Source organism: Tupaia chinensis, unplaced genomic scaffold (genome assembly GCF_000334495.1).
Source record: "Tupaia chinensis unplaced genomic scaffold, TupChi_1.0 Scaffold000272_1, whole genome shotgun sequence".
Taxonomy (NCBI): domain Eukaryota; kingdom Metazoa; phylum Chordata; class Mammalia; order Scandentia; family Tupaiidae; genus Tupaia; species Tupaia belangeri.
In genome coordinates, this window is record NW_006159754.1 from 7,636,790 (window position 1) to 7,663,539 (window position 26,750).

The following is a 26,750-nucleotide window of genomic DNA, read 5'->3' on the forward strand; positions in this document are numbered from 1 at the left end:
TCCCTAACACCCAGAGGGTGTGGAAGCATTGAGAATCGGAGATACCTTTACGAAGAAACTATGTTTAACTTAAATGAGTGCAAAGAATACTGACTTAGGGCTGAACAAAAAAACCCTGTGAATGAAACACACAAAGAGAAAATCTGGAACATCTCTGAGCAAAATCGGCAGGGCAGCAGACCAGCAAGGAAATACTTGCGGAGAGTCCTGTTGGAATGGCATGGCTTTTTCTTTTTTCTTCTTCATGTTCCTTTCTCTCCATTCTAAAGGAAGTCAGCACCAGACAAGCACAGTTCATCTTGTTTCCCAACAAAATGGCCTTTGAAGAACACGCTTTTGAAGTGCAGTTACCGCAGTGTTTAGGAACAAAGATGACGGTTGTGGTAGTAATGGTCCCCCGCACACTGATCAGATTCATACTTTTCTATTATAGTAAATGTGCCTGGAGTAATAGAATGTTCCAGCAACACTAACCATGGCCACACTGTTCTATTTCCTGAGAAATAACATTTTCAAAAGTGACAAAGGATTCTCTCACAAAGGGCCAGCAATGGGAGTCAGAATGACTCAAGTGACAAAGAAGGCCTCTTGGTGTGGTTAGCTTATTGCCCCACTTGGTTCGTGACCCAAAAACAGGTCGAGCCAATGCATTTCCACATCCTGGGGACATGCTGCCAGCAGCAAAGATGTGCTGTGGGCAGGACTCGTGCCAAGGTTACCTCAGACAGGGCTCGAAAGACAGCATCGGCCACCTCGTAGCACGGGAGAAGAGATGGCTTCCCTAAGTCACTTGTTTAAAAATGGAGACCACAGTGTTCCTTTCTTCTTTCCTGCCTCTCTGTCAGGAAAAACACAAGCTTTGCTGAAACATTCACTGTCCGCTTAGCAAAAATATCTACCAGCTTTAGCTGCAATCAAGAAGAAGGCAGCTCCAGAGAAGGGACCTCCCACAGAGAAAAGCCCACTGACAAACCTGGAGAACCACCTGGTGATCATTGCCTATGGGCAGCAGTGAGGCCTTACCTCCGTTCAGGAGAAGCCCTCTGGATCATGAGATTCCAGGAGCTGTGCTAAGCAGGCACTGATGCAGAAGGTCATTCATGTGAGACATGGTGTTAGCAAATGTGAGTGATCAGATCCTTGAATAAAGCATGAGATGACAGAGGCACACGGTCTGCAAGACAGGGAGGGGTGAAGGGATTTGAAGAAGTAGAGCCTGCCTGAAAGGCTCAAGTGACTCTTCCCATCTGCTACGGTTTGAGTATGGCTGGCTCCCACGGGTTCTGGTGTTGGAATTTGGGCCTCAGTGTAATGGTGCTGGGAGGCCATGAAACCTTTGAGAGATGAGGTCTAGTGGGTGGTGATTGAATCATGGAGCCGTCCATCTCCTGAGTGGATTAATACTAGCCCTCGACAGGGAGAGTTTTAACATTCATAAGAGGGGGTTCCTGTGAGAGCTGGTTGTTAGAAAAAGAAGATGGCTGCCCCTAGGCCTCTCTCTCTCTCTCTCTCTCTCTCTCTCTCTGCTCATACCTGCCACCATCTCCGCTTTTGCTGGTCCTGTTGTGACACAGCAAGCCTAATGCCTGTCATAGGCCTTTGTACTTGCCAACCACCAAAACCATAAGACTATTTTAAAAACAAACCAAAACCCTCTAATCTTTATAAACCCAGTCTCAGGTATTTCTGTTCGCGTCATAATACAGACTAAGATGCCATCTCTCGGGAGAAGAGCTTTCCTCAGTAAAAGGGAGATTTCATCAGGCTCTTCCACAGCCTGGAGAGAATATCTCATGAGATCACCCAGCTCCTCTGTCCTGAATCCACCTCTGCCACAGCACTGGCAGTTCCCCATCCTCCTCAGAGTGGAAGGCAACTCTGGAAAGGTTTCTGCCAGGGAGGGCCGACCAAGCGCTTTGCCTCGGGACACTACATTTCACTGAAGCAGACACTGTAAATGATTTCTAAGGATTGTGCATATGTTTAAGCTCTCTTTCTCCTCTCAGATCCCAGCCTCCTCCCCTTCCTGTCCAGGCCACAAGAGGTATCCCCTTAGCAGCTAAGACAGACAGACAGAGAGGGCCAGGGTCTGGAGCCCACTGGCCTGGGGGCCCCATGCACACTCTGAACCACGTTCCTCACTGCTTGCCCTACGTTCAGGGTGAACACTCTGGGGAGTTTGCATTTTAAAGCAATACTGTCACAGTCTGGCTTGAAGCCTAGTGCCTGGGGAATTGGGTTTGGGTGAATTATTGCTCCCAACAGCTTATTAATTCCCAGAGAGAAATATCTAGCTTCTGGATTAGGACAGCAGGAAAGCCCCAAACCAGTGTCCTCATAATACCAGAGGTCCTGGGCCCGCCAGTGGCCCTCTTCTGCCTCTCTAGCAGCTTGTCATGGGCCGCAGGGTTTTCAGAAAGCCAGTGGGATTCCTAACACAGGACGAGATGAGATCAAGACCCAGAAAGCAGGCCCTGCCTAGTGGTCATGGTGAAACACAAGTGACCATAGGGGGTGAAGGGAGCAAAAGGGTGATCTATTGTATTGGGTGGTTGGAAAAACCATGGCATATTTCTCGATGTTTTTCTATGCAAAAATGTGTCATGACTTTTCTGATAAGCCGATATAATTTGAATGTATTTCAAGAGACTCTCCTCTCCCCAAACCATTCAGGATAGAAGGGTTTTTTTTACATTAAAACAAAAACAGCCCCAAAGAAGTAACCCCTGGCTCTGAGAATGGTTTCTTTCCCTCTACAGCTGTGGCCTCCAACTTTGTCCTATAGGGCAGTGACTCTTGGTAGGGTGTTTACTCCCCAGCTCACCCTTGGGAAATATGGCAAATCTGGAGGCTTTGGCAGTTGCTGTGGATGGGGCATGCTACTGGCAGCAAGGGGATAGATGAGAAAGGCCACCAGTCCTCCCACAGTGACATAGCAGCCTACACCACAGAATCATCTGACCCAAAATGTCCAAAGGCTCCTACTAAGAGCCCTTGCCTTTAAAGAGTATGTCTTCTGATCTCCCACAGCTCACTTGCAGCTAAACTGAACCAAGCATATTTGGTAGGGACATAAAAGAGAGGGATCAGTAGTAACTGAGTACAGGGGCCAGCATGTGGCATGGTGGTTAAGGCACTGGACTCCTACATGGCTGGCCACCGTTCAAGTCCTTGACCTGGCAGTTTGCCTTCTTTCTCTCTCTTCCTCTCTCTCTGTCTCTCTCTGATGAACACATGTGCTTATAGCAAATTTTAAAGTAATAATAATAATAATAATAATCATAGTCATTCTTTTTTAAAAAATTAACTTTTTTTTATTTTTTAGAGATTTTTGCTTTAGGGAGCCGGTACTTGCTAGAGAGACAGAGAGAGACAGACAGAAAGTGAGAAATCACCCCCTACTCCCCAGGGGGATGGCCATGCCATAATCCCTTCTCTTCCATTCTCCTCTCAGGATTTTGGGCACACACGCATACCCATGCCTGGTGTGAGTTTCAAGCTTCTATGTCTGGGACTTAAACTGCAGTCGACCACGTGGGAGTCTAGCAACGTAACCATTACACCATCTGTGTGGTCCCAGAAGAATTAACTTTAATAATTACAGCACATACACCAAGTCCTGGGTCTCCAACACTTAATTCCTAGAGGACCCGTGATCTGTTCTAGTGAATGACTTCCCTGCTATGAGCATCGTCTCCTGAAGTCCTAAGTGGCTAGCTACTCACTGCATTATGATCGAGTGATGGCAGAGAGAGCTCCATGGAACTGCAGAGTCCCCTGAAAGCTTACCATCTGTGATAGGGTGCTGTGAGAAGCAGAGATAGAAAGATGAGAACTGAAGAATAAGGCCAAACCAAGTGACCAAGCAAGGAGCTGAAAACGTCGCAAGGAACAAGGAGGATGAGTTAGCACAGGTGAGCAGATAGCATTAAAAGAATGTGAGAGGACCCCAAGAGCATCCATTCATCCCTTACTTTCACTAAAATATGTGCCACGTGTCCCCAGGCATCAGAGGCACTGAAGGCACTTTCTCTGCACTCCCCTCTTGTAGTCAAGCCAGGGTGATAAGATTCAAACACAAATAAGCAGAATACAAATACACCATTGGGAAGGCACAGTCGGCGCCTGGCCCGGTGTTGAGAGGAGCGATGTCTTTGCATGGTGGAACTGACTCTGGGATTGGTGCTTAGAGCAGAGCGCTACTGAGGGCTGAGCTGGCCTGGGAGAGGAGTCCTGCGGGAATGGCCACAAATGGCCTTAAGGTATTTGTCCTGGCTGGTCTCTTGGCCCCTCAACCAAACTCCTGCTTCATTCTCTCTCTCCTTCGCATTTCTAAGCACCAGAACCATATCTCCTTACTCTTATTAAAAACGGTGGGGAGGGGCCAGCAGGTGGCATGGAGGTTAAGGTGACTGGATCCCACATGGCTGACCACATGGTTAGAAGTCTCAGACTGGGCGACTTGAAAATCACGCCAGGTATGTGTGTATGAGTGTCCAAACTCCTGAGAGGAGATTGGAGGAGAAGGATGGCCACCCCACAAGGGGAGAGTGATCTCTCTCGCTCTCGCTCTCTCTCTTTCTCTGGTGAGTGCACACACACTATAGCAAAAAAATAAAAATAAAAGACTATGGTGTGGAGTGGTTAAGGAGGCTGGAGTAATACATGGCTGACTACACAGTTCCGGTTCAAGACTTAGCAGCTTGAAAATCACACATGGCACATGGGCATGCATTTCCAAAACCCTGAAAGGAGGGCAATATGGAGGAGAAAGATTGCAGTGTGATCATTCCCCATAGGGAATGCCTTCTCATTTCCTTTCTCTCTCTCTCTCTCTGTCTCTGTCTCTCTGCCCAGTGAGTACATGTATCCTCTGGCAAAAGAAAACAAACAAACAACAACAACATAAAACCTGTGGGGGGCCATAAGGCCCAAGGGAGACACTAATGGTTACAACTCACAGGCTATCTGACTTTCTTTTTCTCTTTCTGGTACCCCAGCCTCATCCAGGAACAGAAACTCAGAAGACTTTGCAGGCAAAAAGCCGTCCACTGTGAAGACGCACTAATATTTCAATGGCCTAGAGGTTTTTCGGGCAGAAATCTATACACCGAAGCTGCTAACAAGCAGTCCGACAGACTGCCCTGGGAGCTTGCTCCTCTGACAACAAACCAGCAGAAAGGTCAGCAGCCGGACACAGAAAGAGGAGAAGGGTCCTGAATAAACACAGACAGTTTAATCAACCATGAAGAAATCCAAGAGTCGACTGAAAGTGCTTTGTCAGGAGGAGAAGCGAGGCCCCTGCCCTCGGAGAAAGGCGCCCGAGGTTGGAGGTCACTGTAGCTGACCAGAGGCCGCCGTAGTGGAGACCTTGGGGAGACCTCAGGGGACACCAGTGGGAAGACCCAGCAGCAGAAGGTAGGAGGGTGAGGGGCAGCCAGCATTTGAGCATTTTCCAAGGAGTCTGGCAAATAAGTGTTCCCTAGAAAGATGATTTAGCTCAGTAAGAAGGATGACATTGTTTTTAGAATCACTAGTGTTACTCAAAAGTTGGTTACTCCTTCAGGCTTTTGCCTGTCAAGTCTGTCATTTCTGATTGCAGACTCCTCAGGGTATCTGAAATACTGGTTTATTCGAATTGCATCAATGTCCTTTACTTACATCTAAAAAATCAAGGTCCAGCTATGTTGATATGCGCAAGGGAATGCAGATGAATGAAGGCTGACTCCCTGTCTCTGGCCCTGTAATGACTTTCTTTGTAAGCCTGAATACCCAATCAGATGTTCGCCTTTTCAACACATTTTGTCGTATTTATGGAATACCTTTAAACAATAGAATCTAGAAATTCCGGCAACATCTGTGTCCAAATATATCCAAGCCTGTTAATGTTTTTAATTGGAAATCAAAGCATTTTAGATGAACAAGTTATGGTATCATAGAAACTGCATATTTCTAGGTAATTCTTGAGAGCATTTTGCAAACCATTAAAGTAATGACATCATGCGGTATCTTTAAAAGATATTTCCCAGCTGTGAAGACTAGTAGAATGAAAATAAGGGCAGCATTCAAAAAAGTCTGCAGCATGAAAGGGTTTGCACAGGAATTCTGATTCCGCTAGGAAACCATTTCTTTTAGGACAATCTTACCATTTCCTATTAGTTCATAGTAATATGCTTGGTTTGTTCTCATTCCAATTAAAGATGCAATTCATTAAAGAGTCTTTAACGTCATTAAGACAGAGTTCTATTAGTGTTATCAAGCGTTGATGGGCTTCTAATTCTTGGCAAACGGGAGCACTGTAACTTTCAAACCCTCTGATCTTATAGGGAGCAACTCTCCTCACTACACAAAGATTTTCATGTCTATGGTCTAGCCTAGTAAGATGTTTATTCCTTTATGCCATGTCCAGTTTATTTCAGATCCAGGCCATGGCCCCAATAACTTTTTTTTATTATAAAATAATTTATATAATTTATTATAAAATAATAATTTATATAATTTATTATAAAATGATAACAATAATGCTTACTTTTTTAATAATTACTTTTTTATTTAATTTTATTTATTTATTCATTTATTCTTAATTTGAGCAGAGAAAGACACAGAGATAGAGAGAGAGAGAGGGAAACTGAGAAAGCAAGCTACCAGGTCTGGGTCTCTAACCATGATTGGCCATGTGGGAATGTCCAGCACCTTAGCCACCATGTCACCTGCTGGTCTCTCATAGCATTTACGTCATATTAGTGGTGGGCCATGTGGGAGTGTCCAGCACCTTAGCCACCACTCCACCTGCTGGTCCCGCTTACTTATTTTTTAATTCGACCAGAGAAAGAAAGAGAACGCAAGATACTAGGTCTGGTCATTGAACCATGGTCACTCACGTGGGAGTCCAGCACCTTAACCACCTGTTAGCCCCAGGTCCAATAACTTTTATAGAAGGATCATTGTATAGAAAAAGTGTGCCATTTTTCTTTTCTCTTTGAGGACTAGGAAAAAAATATAAAACTATTAAGGAATCCCATCACCTGGAGCTTCTCGGGAAAAGATGACTTTTGAAGGTGTATGGGAATTGTCAAGACAATAATTTTCTTTAGAAATTATGTGTTGGTACACAGAGGGGTATTGAACAGACTATGAAGAGGAAACGGCAGCTTACATATGAAGAAATGAGTTGCTATTTTCAAGGCTAGATGACCAAAGAGACCAATGCACAATTTCCCAATTTATCCTTTCATTTTAAAAGGTCGAAGAACTCAGGTACATCTAGATTGCTCAAGATCATAAAGAATACAGGAAGCACAGCTAGCAAAACCGCAAATCGTTCGTCAAGTAAGATCACCAGGGGTCTTTGTTTTCTTGTTTATTAACATTCGCGCCGAGCTGTAATTACCATGGTCGCGTGGTGTCTGATGTCACAGTCCAAGCCATATGAAATCACAGAGGCCAGGACAGGCAGGAAGAGAGGCCTGGCCTTGTCCTCTGAGTAATACAAAAGTCCAGTATGTGGGATGCCAGGCTTGGTGTGCTGAGGAGCCTCTGCCTGTCATCTTCTCCTGCCTCTGCCTGCCCCCTAGTGGGCAGTTAGGGAAAAGCACCGGAGAGGGCCTGTGGTCTGGAGGGTTTGGGGACTGAATTATGGCTCCCTGAGAACCTGGTTCTGAGAGCCTGCCTACCCCGGTCCTGTCTTGGGCGCTGTTTCCTGGAGAATCAAGCCTGGACCATGGATGTTCTAGAGCTTTCTAAAAAGGAACACCTTCATTGCAGTGTCATTTTCCCAGAGTCATCTGTCTACCTTTGTTCGTCCTGGTCCCCATGTGCTGGGCCCTGGAGACACAGAAGAAATGAGGCCAAGACTTCTCCCTAGAGGAACTCATAACTCGGCGCTGGCATGGCTCATCTGTCACTGATTGCCACGTGACGCAGTCCATGCAGCTCAATAGGTATCCGTGCCGTGCTGCGGGAGAGAAGGCGGCTGGCAAGAGACGTCGGATGTGTCACAGTCCGGGCCTCAGCAACGCTGAGCCAGCAACTGCTCTGACCAAATGACTCAGGTGAATAAATGAGGCTGGCACAGGCCAGCCTGACACCACCAACCTCTTGATATCCAGTCGTGCTGGGAGAAGCTGTCAGCTGGGTATTCATCCCTGACAAGCCACAGTGATCTGACTGTCCCCGCCTGTGTGGATGTTGTAAGAGGAGACAGACATCACCACGGGCTCCTTAGGGGCCATCGGCCTGACCTCCCCACCGCGGCAGCGCTCTGCACTGGCCAACGCTCTGCTCTGCTCACTTCCAGCCCTTCTTAATCTTTCTGAAGCCCTGCCTTGCACAGTGCTGTTTCACAGATATGGGAGATCCAGAAAAAGAAGAAGCGTAATTATTACGAATGACTCAGGAGCACTCCTTGACTGTGGTCTCTGCACAGACTTGAACTTTAAAAGCTAGGGTAATGATACTGTCATCTGTGTAGGAAAAGCTAGAAGGAAAAAGCAGATCAATAGTTTTAATGCCTGATTCTTGGCAAACATTTGTATAGGGAGGATGGATTCCCAGAGGTGAAGGTACCTGTTCAGAGCCGCACAAGACAGGGAGTCTTCGGGGTGGGGGCAGGGACATGGTCTTGTTCATCTCTCTCTGAGGTAGTAAATGTCCAGTGAGCAGTCATCACTTACAGTCCTGTCAGGACCCAGGGCTCTGAGAAACAGGGATTAGGAAATGAAACCAATTGGCAGGGCCTAAGCCCCTAGAGTTAAGATTTTTAAACAAATAAGGGAAACATTTGCCTGCTACAAAATTGTTGAAAGAGCTGACAATGAAGAAAGGGTGGGAATTACCTAAGGGAGAGGAGAGCTGAACCAACTCTTGCTCTATCCAAGACCACTTGGAGGAAAACAAATCCCCCTCCCTCAGGGGCAGAAGCAGCTGCAGGGGTGGCCATGACAGTGGCGGGGTGCTCTGGGCAGAGAAGGCTGGACGCATGGAGCCCCTGAGAAGGCAGCCCTGGGAGGCCAGTTCAGCCCTTCATCCCTTCCCTGAAGAAAGCTGGCATGAGTGCCCCAGGGAGAAAAGACTTCGGTGTCTGGGTGGGGTGAAAGTGTGAGGAGGCAGAGCTGAAGATGCTAGGAATTGACCTAAAATCCTTGGGTTCCCCAAGGCTCTTATAGCCTGAGGGAGTAGGAGTTACATATACCTGTAAACGGTGTTCACTTTTCAAATTGTGTAATCAGTCTAAAGATACTCCAACAGCTATTTTAGAATGGAGCACATCAAATTATCTTCCTGAGCCCAGTTTAGACTTCCTCCAAATTTTCTTACTTTCTGCATTTCTGTTTGTCCTCCATGCACCCCCCAGTAGCACCCCATCATTCATTCATTCATTCATTCAATATTGATTAAATGCCCACCCTCTACTAGGTCATGGTAGGTACCAAGAATACACTGTCAGCAAAAACAGTTGTAAAATAGAGGCGATGACCTTGATCAAATAAGCAAACTAACATAAGATTGCACTGTGGGGCCCTGAGTGTATAATAAGGGGATTTGATTTAATGAGAGATGTCAGGGGAGTCTCTGCAGAAATGGTGAATGAAATGAAATCTGAAGGAACGATAAGATAAACTAGGTCCAATGGGTTCTGTGCATACCCTAGGGTGGGACAGAGGATGTTTCCAAAGACATGCAGATGACAAGTGTGACCACAGCGCAGACATCAAGGGAATGAGACTCTCAACTTGGCTAGAGCCAGGACAGGCCATGAACAGGAACCCACTGAAGCATTTAAATGGACGGGAGACGTGGTCCAGTGTGCATTTCAGAAAGATGGCTCTGGCTGCTCCGTGGAGAACAGCTTGGAAAAGGTCGTAGTAAATGTCATTAGATGAGTTAAAGAGCTTTTTGTTACAGCTGAGTTTGAGACTGGGAGAAGAGCAATGGAGGGAGGAGAGCAGGTGGTGGGGTCCTGACAATGGTCAGGACCTGGTAATAGGAGAAATGGGTTTACGATATAGCCCACACTGTAAGTTCTTTCCAGAGCCTTCCTCTGCAATCAGCCCCTCTCTACATGGACTGGATCAACATAGCCTTCCCTTCTTTCAGGTGTGTCCCTAAAAGGGTCCCTTTGGTTCATCTCTAGGGATACCTTTATGATTTCTTTCGAGTTTTGTTTTTTTCAAGGGGAGAGGTTTTTGCTATAGGGCACGTACACTCGCCAGAAAGACAGAGAGAAACAGAGAGACAGAAAGCGAGAAATCACTCCCCAGGGCAATGGCCACGCCACAGTCCCTTCTCCTCCATTCACCTCTCGGGATCTTGGGCATGCACGCACACGTGCCCGGCGTGAGTTTAAGCCCCCGGGTCCAGGACTCGAACTGTGGGAGTCCAGCGACATAGCCATTATGCTAACTGCTGGTCCCTCTTTCGAGTTTTTTAACTCAAGAGAAGCAATGTTCGTGATACCTGGACACATTGACTCCAAGGTCATGGAATGAAGTGATGATAATACCTCAGATTACAGGACTGATGATTTTCAGGCTCCCGTGATCTTAACTGATAGACCGAGGGGCAGAAATCAGATCACGAGAATTTCAAAGCACTGTGGGCCACTATAACATTTGCCCTGCTGACAGGGTGCTCAAAATACCTGTACTGTCCAATCAACCAAAGTAGTATTCCACCAAATGCTTTGAGGATGCATAGTGACATTCCTGCATCAGCTGAGCATGGAATGAGTGACCGAGTGACCTCTTCTGCCTAGGACCTTTGCTTCTGCAAAATAGTCATCGATCCATTTCTGGAATGGTGTTTTAGCACCAGGTACCAGAACGGGATGATAAGGAAACTGAAGCCTGGAAGGCCTAAAAATAAAGGCAGTGCAATGTGATTTGTCTGGCAAAGGCAGGGACATAAGGCTGTGGAGGCCCGAAGGTGACAGGAGCTCTGCCTGGCAGAGTTCGGAAGGCCTTCCGCAGGGCATGTCTGAGCCAGGCGTCAAAGGTAAATAGAAATTTTTCTCGTGACGAGGAGGAGGCTGGTCATTTGAAACAGAAGAAGCAGCTCCTACAAAGACTCCTAACAGTAACGTGTGACCCAAAAGTGGTCCCAGAGGGGTGATGGAGGGGTTGTAGCAGGAGGCGAGACTGGAGACTGAGCGCTGATGGGATCACTGGAGGATTGTATTATAATTACCTACTTGGAGAACGAAATGTATCGGTTTTCTATTGCTGCATAACAAATTATCCTAAGACTGAGGAGCTCAAAATAACAAACATGTCTCATCTCATAGCTTCTGTAGGTCAGGAATCAGATCTGGCTTAGTGCTTCCCTGGTGTCAGCCAGGGCCAAAGTCAACTCCAGGTTCTACTAAGTGAGGGTTACCTTCCAGGCTCACCCCCATGGCTCCTGGCTCAGTTATGGCCACACCGGCTTCTGCATAGGGTAGCTTCCATCAGGGCAGCTGATGGGGGGATATAGAGACAGAAAAGAGAGAGAGTTTAGCTTCCATCAGGGCAGCTGATGGGGGATAGAGAGACAGAAAAGAGAGTTTTTAATAACCTCATCTCGGAAGTAACATCCCAATACTTTGTTTCCTATTTGCGTAAATAGTGCTAGGCACTAGATCCATCCAGCCCACGTTGGAGAGGAGGATACGCAAGAGCGTGACTACCAGGAAGTGGTGGTTATTGGGGGCCATTTTAGAGGCTACCCACCCACATATACCAAGAGCTATTTAAGACCCTATCTTGGCATCATCCTACTCTGCATAAATTACATAGGGAGACGTGTAATCTCACTGCATATTAGTTTGTTTTTGTTGACGGGAACACTCTGGTCTCCAGGAGCCCTGAAGAACAATGTGCTTCATTTCACATCACTCCCTAAGGATTTTATACAACCCACTTGGCACTTGCACTGTTATTATTAGACGGATTCAGCCAGACGCTGTCTGTGGGAGGAGGGCTAGGTGGGAAGGAAGGGCTGCAAAGAGAGGAAGTGATCAGGACCCCAGATCGAATAAAGGAAAAGGTCGCGCGCCCACTGCAAATTAGAAATGAATCCGAGTGGAACTAAGGATCCTGGCTGATAGCTCGCACACACAAGATGCCAACTTGCCACAGCTTGGCAGGCTCCTTGGTTTTCCCACATGCATCTGAAAATAGCTAGCATTCATCCTGAGGGAGTGCTACTAAAATAAGGAAATTCTGGGAGTGATACCTCACTGCTCATTCAAGCTAGAAGCAGTCTGCAATTATATTGCTGAAATTAGATAGGAATTAAATTGCCACTTCCGGAACTTTTTCTCCTGTACTACATTACAAAAAAGAAAAAAAATCTGATGTTTGAACTCTGAGCGTTTAGATGTTGCTTCTTAAGAAAGATATGTGATCTTGGGACCAGCAGTTAGCGTAATGGCTATGTCGCTGGACTCCCATGTAGTCGACCACGGTTTGAGACCCAGACCCGGTGGCTTAAACTCACACCAGGCGCATGTGTGTGCGTGCCCAAGATCCCAAGAGGAGAATGAAGGAGAAGGGTTTGCAGTATAGCCATCCCCCCTGGGGGGGTGATTTCTCGTTTTCTGTCTCTTTGTCTCTTCTGTCTTCCTGGCGAGCGCACGTGCCAAATAACAACCTTTCCAAAAAAAAAAAAACAGAAAAGAAAAAAAAAGAAATACATGTGATCTCTAATAGAATATCCACAAAGAAAGGTTATCAATATGAATCTCCTGGGAGACCTCATTTTTTCACAAACCAGCTTTTCTGATTTTTAGATCTGGGTTTAACTGTTATGGCCGTAGAGTGACAGACCAGTACAGGTAACGGGTGGAGGAGTGACTTGCTCACATTTGAGATCTACTGCATGACATCTTTCAACTTGTTAGAGATGCAGGAGGGGGATTCACATAGAATTGTCCCCTGGAATGGGATTGGCTCTGCTACCACTTTTTTGTGGTCTTCAGCTATCTCAAAGTTTGGATTTATTTGGACATAAAAGTTCTGAGGTTGTTTTTTTTTTTTTTTTAATTTTTTAGTTTATGTTTTTCCTCCATGAGTAAGACAAACAGAGACAGCTCCTCCAACAGGTCTCGACACCACCTACCTCCAGCCTCTGCCAGCCCTATTTCATGAGCATGTGTATGCCCAGGGAACTCAGGGAGGTCTCTGGACATGAACCCAGAACTCTACCATATGGGTCAGCCTCACAGGACGCTGTGTTTTACTGCTGAGCCACCGTCTGGCTCATTATGTTTTAAAAAGCAAACATACATGAAAACAAGCCATACTAATAATTTCAAGATCTCCCCTCAAATTTAGTCAGAAATATTTGCCATATGGATGTTGTTCAGGGGTGTTGGGGGTTTTCCGCCATGAAGTAGCCCTTGAACTGCACTATCTCCTTTATTAAACAGTATCTTTGACCTGCCCTTGTCAGAAGCAGGTGAATTTCTCAGACCCCAGCTGTGCTGGACCCTCAGAGGCTGGGTTGGCTTCTGGGTGGGGATGTTGTTTTTCCACAGTGAATTCCAATTCCCTTTGCAAAGGCAAAGATGACTTTTTTCTCATTGTTGGAGACATTAGTCACAGATGAAGCACATTCCTAACTCCCCCCACCCAGCCCCCTGCTTCTCTCCCACCCCACACACTCCCACGCCATACCCTTATTCTGTTCTAGCGAATCTTAGAAATGACACATCGAATGAAGAGCTTTCCAGGTCACCTTTCTTTCTGGGTGAAATTCTGCTGTTTTGTTTTGTGGTTGCAGGGCTTCGTATGCGTGACCGTATCTGCATCATTTTCCAATGAAAAACTGCTAAAAGGTCATCGAAGCATGCCCTTCCGTTGGCGATCCCTACAGCCTCACTTTCATTTTAGGTGTGACGTACTTCTGCCTTCTTTAACATTTTAGCTTTGGTGTTTTCTTTTCCTGATTTCTTAGGATTTGGGAATTCAACGAAGTTAAAATCTCAGAGTAAATTGTGTGATCTGACATGAAGTGGTATCAGCAGATTCCCAGCAGAGCTTGCGGCCCTTCCGGGGACCACACAGCTGCCTGGCCGGTGCTGAGTTCAGTCCCCCCTTTATTCTGTCAGAAGAAATCACAGCAAAGACTCCAGTTGCCCCAGATCAGGCAAAAAAATCAAAGCCACGACTCTCCCTGGACAACCTCCTGCTCTTTCAACACTTACTACACGATGGCCTGAAAAATCCCTGTTTGAAGAGACAGAACTTCTTTTAAGTCCTTCCAGGACAAAGGCAGACCCTGGGCAATGGGGAGAACCTGTCTCTGCCCAGGGACAAGCTGACGTTCCGGAGAGTGCATCTCAGTAGAGGGGCTTCTCCTTTCTGTCTCCTCCAGCTCACTGCAGGCCCAACCCTTGCAGAGGCCAAGTTTCCTGAGCAGAGAAAAGCTAACTCAGATCAAAAACCTAGGACTTTCAAAACGTGGCATACAGGAGAAGGACGGAGGGAACCGAGGCGCGCAAATGCTGAATGCTGCTCTCATTTATTTCCGCCATTTGGGGAAATTTTGATTAGCCACCTTTTCCCTTCCCTGATTTAAATGCGGGGAAATGTTTTTAAATGCTTCAGCTCTGGGGGATACTCTGGGTGGAAGGTAATAACATCACGGGGTGAGTGGGGGAAAGGCAGCCCTGTCACCTCTCCCCAAGCCCCCACCCACGCGCCCTGTTTCTGCCAAGGTGAACATAGCTGCCCAGATTCCCTTAGTCACCCCTGAGCGGTACGGATCGGCCTGCCGGCCCGCAGAATTCCGGAGTCTGCTGCCTTCTGGTTGCTAAGAGCATCAGGTGACACCTCCACCTGCCATTGCCCGCCCCAGCCCGGATGAATGTCCTCGGCGACCTTTAATGCTTGCATTTTAATCAGTAATAGCATTTTGGAGAGGAAGACCCTCCCACTTTCCGAGTTTGCAGGCACTCGGGGCTGCCCTCCAGCGCCACGCCACGGGGCAGGAGAGCGTTTCCTCCGCTCTGTGCTCCCGGCACGTCCAGGCGCAAAGGCACGCACGCACTAGCAGCCGTTGTCCCAGGAGCCTTGGGAGAGGCTCTGGCCTTGCCTAACAGGGGCCGGCGTCTTCCTCGCGGGTCCGACCGGTTCCCGGCTGGCTGACCCAGATCACTGCCGGGAGCCCCGATCTAGCCTGCGTCCGGGCAGGCAGTCGCGTGTCACCCGAGGGCATTCCGGCTGTCAGAGTTTGCGCGTGCGCAGAAAAGGGCTGCGTCGGCTCCGGGCTGTTGGAGGGCGGCGGGCCAGAACGCATGCGTCAGCTGAATCGCTCGAGCTGCCCCCCCCCCCCCCCGAGAACCGGGCTTCCCGGGTCCTTCTGTCCCTCCTGTTCTTGACAGCACGCTGGAGACACTGCACCGCTGGAAGAGAATCACGGGATGTTCAAGGTGCGGGTTCTTTCGAGTGCATTGCGTAATGCCTCCCTTTTAAATCGAGGTCCAAAGAGGTGATGAGAAAGGCCCAAAGCTGCATTTCTAGAAACTGGGACCAGACCCAGCTCACAGAGGTACGGTTTACACCCTCGTCAGTGAGCACTTATTAAGCGCCTGGATACTATGAACTCAGTGTACGCGTGGCTGTGAACCCTAACCACGAATACATCAGACAGGGTCACCGTGGCCGCCCTGGACTGGGCCAGAGGCCCAGGGGCACCTGAGTTTGATTTGATGATCTGCAGGGCTGCACGACTAGCTGGAAGGTCTTAGTGAAGCCGTTAACCCGTCTACACCTCAGTTTCCTTCTCTAGGAATGGATATAAAATGAGATAAGGTACTGCTTGGTACCGTTCCTGCACGAGGAAGGCACGCAAGCAAATATTCATGCCACGTTTTGAGAAGTAGAAAGTGCTAAGTACACAGGCGGTCAGGAGACAATCACGTACTGGGCTCCAGATAGAAGTCATGCGGCACAGAGGGAAGGTACTTTCTTGTGATCTGGCAAGATAGGGCAAGGAGGAAATGGCCTCTTTATCTTCCCTCCAGCTGCCTCCCCTCCCCCCCCAGCTCTCACTGTGACTCATGGTAGCTGCAGAGAGACATCAGAACCTCTTATCGGGGTGACTTGTCTGCGAGGTGGTGTAATTCATGTTTTAAGTCCTACCTTATCACAGAGGCCCCTCTCTTTTCCAAGGTGGAGCAGGCCCAGGAAGAAAGAATGGGGTTAGTGGATAAGAAGGAATGGCAGATATGCACCTCAGGTGTCAAAAGGGGGAGTCTGAAATCATGGATCACCATAGTTGAAGATCCAAGTGGACTCCCCCGTGTTAAAGAAGAAGCAGTGAAAAACTGTGAAAGGCGAAGTGACATCAAATCTTAGACTCAAGCGAGAGCCCTGGTGTTCTGTATCCCTATCGTGCATTCATCTGTGGATTCCTTATATCTGCCAGGTGTAAGGTACCGCCTCAGCGGGCAGGGAACGGGAAAGGAAAATGGGAATGCAGGAAGAGGCCCGGTTCTTGTGCAGCACCGCAGAGGTCATAACTAATTACTGTGATCACAGGTAGAGGAAGAGAATGGCCTGAGAGGAAGACGGATGTTTCGAACATTTTTTTTTCCTACAGGGCCCATGCACTAACCTGAGAGAGAGACACAGAGAGAGAGAAAGTGAGAAATCACTCTCTAGGGGAGGATGGCCTCACTGCAACCCTTCTACTCTGTTTTCTTCTTGGGATTTTGGGTATGCACACACACTCACCCCATGTGGTTTTCAAGCCGCTGGGTCTAGGACTCATACTGTGTAGTCAGCCCTGTGGGATCCAGCTGCCTTAACCACCACACCAACTAGCTGGCCCTGAACATGCATATGACGTGCCTGTGGACATCCAGGTGAAAACTTACAGGAGGAGTTGGGATCCTGGGTGCCAGGCTGGGGAGAGAGACCTAGAGATGCCCATTGGAGAACAGTCAGCAGAGAGGTGGTCACTGAAACTGGAGCAGGACTGAGAAGGCCCAGAAGAGGTGGCAGACTAAGAAGGTCATGGAATTTTGGGAACCAAACCCTGGCAGACAGGCACCAGCTTCTAATAATCTAAGAAGAAAGTGTGAGGAGGAGATGGAGAAGTGGGAAGAAAATTAGAAAAGAAAAAAAAAAAAGTGACATCAGGCAGTCCTCATCAGAACATTCTTCAGGTTAGGAAAGTGGTCACGAGCAGGAAATGCCACAGAGATGTCAAGCAAACGAACCCTGTAATTGTTCATTAAATTTGACAGCGAGGGAGTCACGACTTGTGTGACATCGATTTGGGTGGGACTCTAAGGGCGAAACCGTGTCAGAGTGTGTCAGAAGCAAATGCAGTCCAGGAAGAGGAACAGGAAGGCTGTGGGTAGAAACCGGGAGAGTAGGTCAAGCACGGAGAGGAAGTTACATCTGGAGGAGGAGGCTGCATGAGTGGTTTTTCACAGCAGAAAACTGGATGTGCACGGAGGAAAGAAACAGCAGGACAAGTTGACAGGGAGGACGAGATTGGTGTCTCACCATGCAATCCCATCACCACAAGTTAAGTGAGAGGCGAGGGCATTCCAGAACATATAACTCCAGAGAATGGGTCCTCTTGCTGCATTCTTTTTCTTCTACCCAGTGAAAGGAAGAAATGTACTTGGCAGGTTTGGGAATTGATTTGGGAGCTCTTTAGAACCATCAAATGCATTTAGCCAGCTCCATTTGCCTGCAGAGATGTGCCCGGTGCTACACAAATACTGTGAAATAGGTACCATTATTCCCGGGCCAGTCAGGAGTGCCGTAGCGAGTGTCTCACCAGCTTGACCCAGCTAAACTGAAAGTAGGATCCGTTGGTTTGCTACTGTGAGTAGACTGGCTTCAGGCCTGGTTACATTGCAAGTTCCTTTTAGCAAATACTCAGCCTCTCTTCTTGTTGATGTAAAGACAACAACCATCTTGCTTTTTCTGTATATTGTTTCTAAGTTTAGAGGTTTTTGCTATAGGGCGTGTGTGCTTGCCACAGAGACAGAGAGAGAGAGAGAGAGACAGAAAGTGAGAAATAACCCTCAGGGAGATGGCCACACTGCAATCTCTTCTCCTTCATTCTCCTCTTGGGATCCTGGGCACACATGCCTGGCGTGAGTTCTAATCCACTGGATCTGGGACTCAAATTGAGGTAGATTGTGTAGGAGTCCAGCAAAGTAACCATTACACCATCTGCTGAGCCCTAATATTTTTTTGTTTTTTTTTTAAAGGCACCCTCTCAGGGCCATCAGGTGGTATTATGGTTAAAGCATTGGATTCCCACATGGTCAACTGTGGTTTGAGTCCCAGACCCCGTAGTTTAAAATCACACCAGGTTAATGGTTACATCACTGGACTCCCACATAGTCAACCATGGTTCAAGCCCTGGACCTGGTGGTTTAAAATTCATGCCAGGCACGTGTGCGTGCACGCATGCCCAAGATCCTGAGAGGAAAATGGAGGAGACGGGATTGCGGCATGGCATCTGGGGGGTGATTTCTCACTTTTTGTTTCTCTGTCTCACTTTCTGTCTCTGGTGAGCACATGGGCCCTATAGCAAAGATCTCAAAAACAAAAACGACAAAATCATGCCAGTGCATGTGTGCCCAATACCCCGAGAGGAAAATGGAGAAGGGATTGTGCCATGGCCATCTGCCCTGGAGGGGGTGGGTGGTGGAATGATTTCTTACTTTCCCTCTCTCTTTGTCTCTGGTGAGTGAACATGCCCTATGAAAAGAACCTTAAAAAAAAAGAGAGAACCACCCCCCTCATAAGTCCAAAAGATACTGGATAGTTATTGCCTATTTTTTTAAAAAAGTTTTTATAATAAATAAAAAGTTGGCTCTAAGCACAGATATGGTAAAGGCAACATCAGCTTTTCTTCACACAATTTCACTTTTAATATCATAAAATGTGCCCACATAATTAAAAAAAAAAACTATCAGCCCTAAGAAAAAGAGATAGTTAGGGTCCAGAGAAAGGAAACACAATCATTAATTTTACTCTAAAATGTATGTTGTATCTTTCAGAAAGAGTATTGTTCCTTAAGGGATATCTTGAAATGTATAATATATAAAACTTAAATCTCAGAATCAAAAAACTCTTTGGAAAGAAAAATCATTAATCATAATAACGGGAAATAAACTCATCATGCCCTGGCATCTGAATCATGTAATTAATTCCGAAGGGACTGACTTTCTCTGCACGTGGAATCCCAGGAATCTCAGGTATTCATTTATTCAGCAAATATTTATTGCACCCTTCGTGGTTGCTCTGCACTGTACTGGGCACTGGGGAGTGAGGATGAGTAAGACAGGTTCGTGTCTGGGAAGGAGGGAGGCAGGTGGGGACCCAGAGCTCCACTCTGGGGGTGTAAAGCCACACTGAGGGCCTGCTGGAAGAGCAGTCAATATTTCAGCGATGGCTTAGAGACTACCCAAGATAATACTCTGTCTGAAGGCCTTGCACCCCCAAGTTGCCCAGTGCAGCACTGGGGTTGCATACAGAGACGATTTATTGCTGTGACTAAGGTGAAAGAGATTTATAAATCCTCTGTTACATCCCTAAGACAACTAGGCTCGCTGACAACTGAGAAATAATAACCCCTGGTCTTCCCAACTCTTGGCCATGTGTGCCCTGGCACTGACCACCGAGGCTGTGGCCATTTCAGTTCATCCGTTCAACAGGTAGTTATTGAACAAAGTGGCCTCAAATCCTCCCTTCTGGAGGAAGGGGTCTTTTTTAGTTTGCTTTTCTGTTACTAACACTTGAATACCATTTACTTGGGTACTTGATAAAGAATAGAGGTTTATTTAGCTTATGGTTTTGGAGTTCAAGGTCAAGGCACCCCATCTGGCAAGGATCTTCTTGGTGGAACTCTGCTGAGACCTGAGGCAGCCAGAATATCGTGTGGTAAGAGAGCAGAACCGTATGTACCTCTGGGTCTGTGTGCATGTTTCTCTTTATATAGCTGTGAGGATTCAGTCAGGGGATGCCCACACTAATGACCTTAGCCAACCCTAAACACCTCCTATAGGCTTACTTCTTAATCCCATAGTGAATTAAGGTTCTCTCCTTTCATACCTTGCAACCAAATATAACGTGAATTTCAGGAAGAAACAGTCAAACCACTGCAGAGGGGGAAGATAGTGTATAAAAATGGTGATATATGCTATGGAGAAAATGAAAGAGACTAGGAAGACAAGGAATGTGGGGTGAACACTATATGATATGAAATAGGGTCTTCAAGAAGTTCAGCCTAAAGACTCAGCTTCCCCCGTTACTCGAGCACTCAAGAACTGTGGCTGGTGGTGCATTAGGAGCCACCCAAAGAATGTGACCAGCTGCCTGACCCAGAGTTCCTGGGAAGTGGCCAGGCCAGGCCAAGACAGGTTGGCATGCATCTTCCTCCATCCCGCACACTTTCTCCAGAAATCTGGGCCAGCCAAGACTTCGTGTTTGGGGAGGAAGGAGAGTAGACGCCAGGACACTGGAATAAGGCCAGGAGGGGTGGGTACATTGGGCACAGGCTCACCTTACTGGGCATAGTCTATACCTGCGGGGGGAGAGTGAAGCGAGCTGAGGGTCAGGTGGTGGATCTTTAGACTTTGGCAGAGGGTTGGTGCAGGGTGACTAGAGTGCAGGAGCCTTGGGGACTAAGTCAAGGAATGTGTGGTTTTCTGCTAACTCTGTCTAAGGTAGCTCATTGCAACAGCCAAGACCTGCTTGTTTTGTCATCTGTGTAAGTACCGAGGTTCTTTTAACCATGAGCCAAGCAATACTGAGTTAGATTGTAGATTCACTGGGAAGGCAGCTAGGGGTGGGAAGGAAGACAAAATGGCAAAGGATCCCCAGTCACCCATACCCAGGGTATAGTTCTCAATGGAAACCAAACAGAAAGAAACCTACAGACACTCCTGCAGGAAAGAAGAGTAAGCATACTCTCTCGCATGAGCTTGAGAGGACAGGCTGTTGTGTTGCCACTTTGATCATGAGATTTGGATGAGGAAAAAAATGTGGGATTTGGGCCTCATTTGGGTTTGGTTCTTGACTCTTGTCCCCTGTTGGCTGTATGACCTCAAGGAAGGCACCTGACCCCCTGAGCCTTCACTTCTTCATCTTTATAGTGGGACTGTGCAACCCGGAGTCTGCCTAGGATTCAGTTTTGTCTGGTGAACTAGCAGGGCAACCTCACAGGTCTGGGGAATCTCCCTTTCCTGAGGAGCTGAAAGGAGCCAAGCCCAGTGGGCTCATCAGTGACAAAGCGTCCATATTGGGGGAGAGAATAGTCTGAGTATACTGCGGTTTGGTGGTTGGCATCTGTCCTTGGCCTTACCCCATAAGGCATCCATGTCTGATTCCTGGGTAAAAGTGTCCCCAAAAGCTAAAAGGATGCTTGCTAACACTCCACAGGACACTGAGGGTAGTGTCACTTTGATGTGACCCCCATAACCAAGCACAACAGGAAAGAGGCATCTTCTCTTCAAGATGCCACAGGGCAGCTTTGCCAGAGTGAGACCGCAGAGCAGGGAAAGGAACAGTGCATGGGGCCTCAGCACTGATTTGTCAGTGAGTACCTTCCCCAGGGACTCCCTGTAAGTACAGGGTGGAGAGCATTGTACAGAGAGTTAGGCTCTACATGAGACTTGGTAGCAACAAACAGACTAAAATGTGGATTATTGGTCCCAACGTGGCTTCACTTGCCCCACACTGGTGCATAGCCTAGGTTTTCCAGAGAAACAAAACCGGTAAGGTAGATACATAGAGAGCCCTGTAAGGGGGGATTTGTTACAGGAATTGGTTCATGTAGGCCGAGAAGTCCCACGATCTGCAGGCTGCAAACTGGAGAACTAGGAAAGCCAGTGGCGTGAAGGCCTAAGGACCAGGGCAGCCAATGGTGTAACTCCCAGTCTAGGGCCGAAGGTTTGAGAAACAGGGGTGGAGTGGGGGTGGAAGGGAGGGGCCTACTGGTTAAGTCTTAAATTCCAAAGATCCAAGAACCTGGAGTTCCAAAACTTGTGGGCTTGGGGAAAAAAAAAAGAATGTCCCAGCTCCGGAAAAGAGAATTTGCTTCTTTCTCCCCCTTTCCATCCCATTTGGGCCCTCAACAAAGTGGATGATGCCCACTGGCTATGGTGAGGGTGGATCTTCTTTCCTCAGTCCTCTAATTCAGATTCTGATCTCCCCCAGAAACACCCTCACAGACACACCCAGAAGTAGAAGTAATGTTTTACCGGCTAGCTTGGTGTTGCTTAAGCCAGCCGTCAAACCTGGTGAGGGATACTTGGTTAAGACCCACCCACGGGGTCAAACAAGATGCGCCCATGTTTGGGCCTGGACACGGTGGACACACAGTACGTGTCAGATCTCCTCAGAACCACCCGGGCCCCCCCCCCCGGACTGTGGAGAATGCTCATAACCTCCCCTGGGTGTTTGAGAATTAAACAGCATTCCCATGGCAAGTATTTGCAATCAAAAAGTAACCCAACACATATGTTTAAACATCTAATATATGTCAGGAAGTTCTACATGCTAGGAGGGATTTGAAATTACCTTTTCTCCTCAGTACTTTAGAGTTTGCAGAGTACGCTGATGTGAATTTTACCCATCATAGTCCTCACCACAACCTAATGAGGTAGGATCCCCATATACAGGTAGGAAGATTGCATTTCAGTGAGGTCATTTGTCTATACTCACCTGGCTAATCAGGGGTATGGCGGGGCTCAGAACCAATAAAGTTCAGTGGGAAACTGAGACCAAAACAAAAAGGGGAAAACAGCAAAAATACTAAAATGTGTGACTCTGACTCACAGTGGTGGACAGGAGATCTCTGGCTGGACATCAGAGGAGGTTACCGGGACCGGGGTCAGTTCTAACCTGAGTGTAGAGCTGGGGAGGAGGGCTACCGATGGGGCCTCACCTGGTGCCCCAGGAGCTAGCACCTAGCTTTTCACATTTCATGGAGGATTTCTACAGACCTTTCGAAAGGAAACTGCCACTCACTCTCCTCAGGCCTCTGAGAGACTTTTCTGCCATCACTCACCCTGATCATCCAATTCACCCTTGTGGTGACAGATGCTGGTCTCAGGATCTGTAACCCAATCACTTCTTCTGCTTCTTGGAGAATTATTTATGGCATCCTGGAAGTATGCAGAGCCACACACTGAAGTGTGCCAACGTAAGTAAACCGAAATGCTGCTCCTTTCAAATTGCAGAAATAATGAAAGAGACAAGAAAAAACATGAACGTGATGGGCCAGACTCCGTAAGAATACTTCTCACACTCACGATCTCCTACTGTAGTTCTCATGATATCAGTTGGAAAATGGTTTCATTCCCATGCTGACAATTCCGGAAATGAACTCTCAGAGAGGCAAGGTAACTTGGCTAAAGTCATCGCTCCTAAGTGTCAAACGTAGGATTTGAACTCAGTATCTGAATACTTCAAGGCATTTCTCAGTATTAAGGGTCTTCAAAAAGTTTATGTAGAATGCATATTATGAAAAAACTATGCATGGGCTGGGTACATATGCATGTGTGGGAGGAGAATGGAGAAGGGATTTGGGTGTGGCCATTCCGTCCAGGAGGGTGTTTTCTCATGTTCTCTTTCTCCAGTGAGCACACATGCCCTTCAGCAAAAAAGAAAGAAAAAAAACTGCACATAGATTTCAAAATGTTTTGTATCAAAAACAAACAAACAAAACTCATATTTTAATTCCATGTGTCCATGACCTTGTTGAAGTTCATGCGTATAACACAATTTACAGCCTGAGAGATTGGAAGGACATTGAGAGACAGCCAATAGACATGGTTTAGAAGACAGTGAAATTCCTGACCCTGCTCTTTTACCACTTTGAGTTTATAATGTGACTTCCAAGTCATCAACTTCAGAAGAGTTCTGAAATCACTGAAGTGCTCAGGAATCGTGGAATCCCAACCGTTCGAACTTGGGCAAGGAGGACAATGCCACCAGAGAACCTCCATGGCATGGGTCACTCTCTGTGTGAACGTTCATTTTGGACGGTACTTGTCAAAACCAGACGGGCCCATTCGGCTGGATTGAAGGGGAGGAGGAGATTCTCAGTCGAACCTGCCTGGTTTCCTCACACTCCATTTAATACAAGTGCCAAACTTTGACACATCCTAGCCATTTTGTTTTCTTTTGACAAGAGAAAATGTTTCTCTCTTGACAGGAACAACCTGTAAAATGAAAGCCCTCAGGTGCCGTCGCGGTCTTGACAGTTCTTCAGAAGAAAGCACCTCCTGCCTGTGCTGTGCAGTCCTGGTGCAGGTGAGTCACCGCGCTGCCAGCTGGCAAGTATTTTAAGAAACGGGGACTCTAAGGCGGAAGCAGCAGAGAAAGACGAGGGATGGATTGTCGCCATTAGCTTTGATGGTGTCTTGTTGTCATGGTGCTAGAAAATCACTTCCATTTAGAGTCCCACTCACCAGCTGTTTCGCTGGAAATTTTGATATAGGCTGGTGGCCACCCCGACACAGGCGTGGGACACTGATGTGCGCAAACATGAACGCCTGCAGCAAACACCCACTCCAGAGGACGTGAAGGTGGTTGTTGGAGAGGTATTTTTGTTATTTAAGGTTTTTTGCCATAGGGTGGGTGAGCTTGCGACAGAGAAACAGAGAGACAGTGAGAGAGAGAGTGAGAAATCACCCCCAGGAGGGATGGCCACACCACAATCCCTTCTCCTCCATTCTCCTTTTGGGGTTTTGGGCATGCACACATACATGTGCTCGACGTGATTTTCAAACTGCTGGGTCCAGAACTCAAACTGCAGTCAACCATATGAGAGTCCAGTGCCATAACCACTATGCCACCTGCTAGGCCCTAGAGAAGTATTTAAAAGCCTGGGACCAGCAGATGGTGTAATGATTAAATCATTGGACTCCCATGTATTCAACCACAGTTCAGGTCCCAAACCCGTGGCTTAAAACTCATACTGGGTGCCTGTGGATGCATGCCCAAAATCCAAGAGGAGAATGAAGAAAGGACTGTGGTATGGCCATCCCCCTTGGGGTGTGATTTCTCACTTTCTGTCTCTGTTTCTCTCCCTGTCTCACTGGTGAGCACACGTACCCTATAGTAAAATATCTCTCTTAAAATTAAAAAAAAAAAAAAAGAAAAAGAAAAAAGTCTGTGCTTGGGGCAGGATGGTGACAGAACGATAAAGCACGGCACTGTGAGGCAGACCCACATCAGAAGGTTGCCAGTTCGTGCCCGGAGACCTCCCTGAGTACACTGGGCATGTGTGTGCCAGTGACCCTGTGTGGCTGCAGCTGCAGGTGGATTAGGCATCAGGACCTTGTCAGGGGTGCTGTGTCTCTGTCTCTTTCAATCATGAAATAAATAGACAAAAATTCCCCCAAAAAAGTGGATGACAATCCTGTTTCCCCTAAATCAGTTTGCAGCGAGCCAGCACAACCCTGCCAGCTCCTCACCTCTTACAGCATCGCCGGAAGCCCTGGAGCAGAGTCAGGGACTGTAGGAACTCACCTCAATGTCTGCTCCCTGGGTTCGTATTTCCTTCCAGCAATCAGTGTAATATTATGCTCAGCAACACCTCTAAGAGGCCGTGCCATTCACAACTCTTTCTTGAAAACACTTTAGCATCAAGTCTCAAGCCAAGGAGCCTCCCTCATCCCCTGGAATCCTAGACCCCATCCCAGAACCAGGGGTGTTTTTAGCATTTGCTTAAAGTTTCTCATTTTCATTCTTTGTTCCCGATTATCCTGTCCCAGTTTTCCAAGTGTGCCTTCTCTTATCAAGACACACAGCCCAGTGAGATTCTGTTGGGATGCAAGAATGGTGACTGGGAGAGATTGTCATTTGGGGGCATCCGGTGGTTGATGATTCTAGCAATGGGCAACCTGGGAGATTTAATTCAGCAAGACGAAATGTCTAATCGTTAGCGCTGCCTGGGAGTAAAGATCACACACCTTGTTCATTTTTAATCCTCAGTCCTTAACCCTAACTTGGCACAGAGTAGGTGCTCAGTAAAATTATTTGTTGCATGAATGACTCTTCGTGCATAGAGGTGCCCTGACATGCTAAGTTCAAGCATGATGGCCGCTAACAAGGATGGAGGGTGCTTCTGCTTCATAATAGCACTCGTGAGTCACGTCCAACAACAATGTCCAGGGTCAGGAGGCAGAGGACACGAAGTCCAGGTCTAGCTGGGCCATTTCCTCGGTGTCCTCCAGTGCAACACGGAGGTCATAATGTCCGCTCTGCCCACCTCGCTGGAGGCTTATTGGAACATGACAAAGGAGGAGATGTGGAGGCCCTCTGAAGGCCTCAAAGATGATCCATAGATATGTATTTATTATCATTACTGCAGATCATCAGAGAGTTGAGTTGCTTATAATGATTTTTGACTGCCTCCTTCCACCTCTGTTCTCCTTCACATGCCCTCAAAGACCAAAGCCCAGTTGACCTCCTACCCCAGCCAAGGAGATGTCCATGCTGGCATGGCCAAGCACTGCCCAGTGCCAGCCTCCTGGGAGCTCAGTCATCTTCGTGGTCAGCAAACACTGTCTGCATCACAGGTGGACAGCTGAGAAGGTAAGTCCCAGAAGAGAGGCTGAAAATTGGTGTTCCCTGCCAGTTCCTGAGCTGAGCCAACCAGAGCAGAAGCAGTAAGGTCTTCTCCCCCACAGAACTGTGCCTCCTCTTTCTTGAATCAGCCAGGGAGCCTGCAGCGCTCCATTCTGCCCAGGACAGGCCCCGGGGGGTGAGAGGACTTATCGGGGG

General features: G+C 47.5%; 2 long non-coding RNA genes across 3 annotated transcripts in view; both read left to right on the forward strand.

Moving 5' to 3' along the window:
- LOC114007999 (uncharacterized) overlaps positions 1–5,413 on the forward strand; it is a 14,888-nt gene extending 9,475 nt beyond the window's left edge. Inside the window, exon 3 of the long non-coding RNA XR_003549563.1 lies at positions 5,001–5,413. This is a non-coding gene — a long non-coding RNA (uncharacterized LOC114007999). The remainder of the gene's footprint in view (positions 1–5,000) is intronic.
- Positions 5,414–14,341: 8,928 nt separating this feature from the next.
- LOC114008002 (uncharacterized) overlaps positions 14,342–26,750 on the forward strand; it is a 20,054-nt gene continuing 7,645 nt past the window's right edge. The window contains exons 1-3 of one of the 2 annotated variants that reach the window (XR_003549573.1): positions 14,342–15,528; positions 24,175–24,272; positions 26,417–26,561. This is a non-coding gene — a long non-coding RNA (uncharacterized LOC114008002). The remainder of the gene's footprint in view (positions 15,529–24,174; positions 24,273–26,416; positions 26,562–26,750) is intronic. The other variant, XR_003549572.1, reaches the window with a different exon arrangement.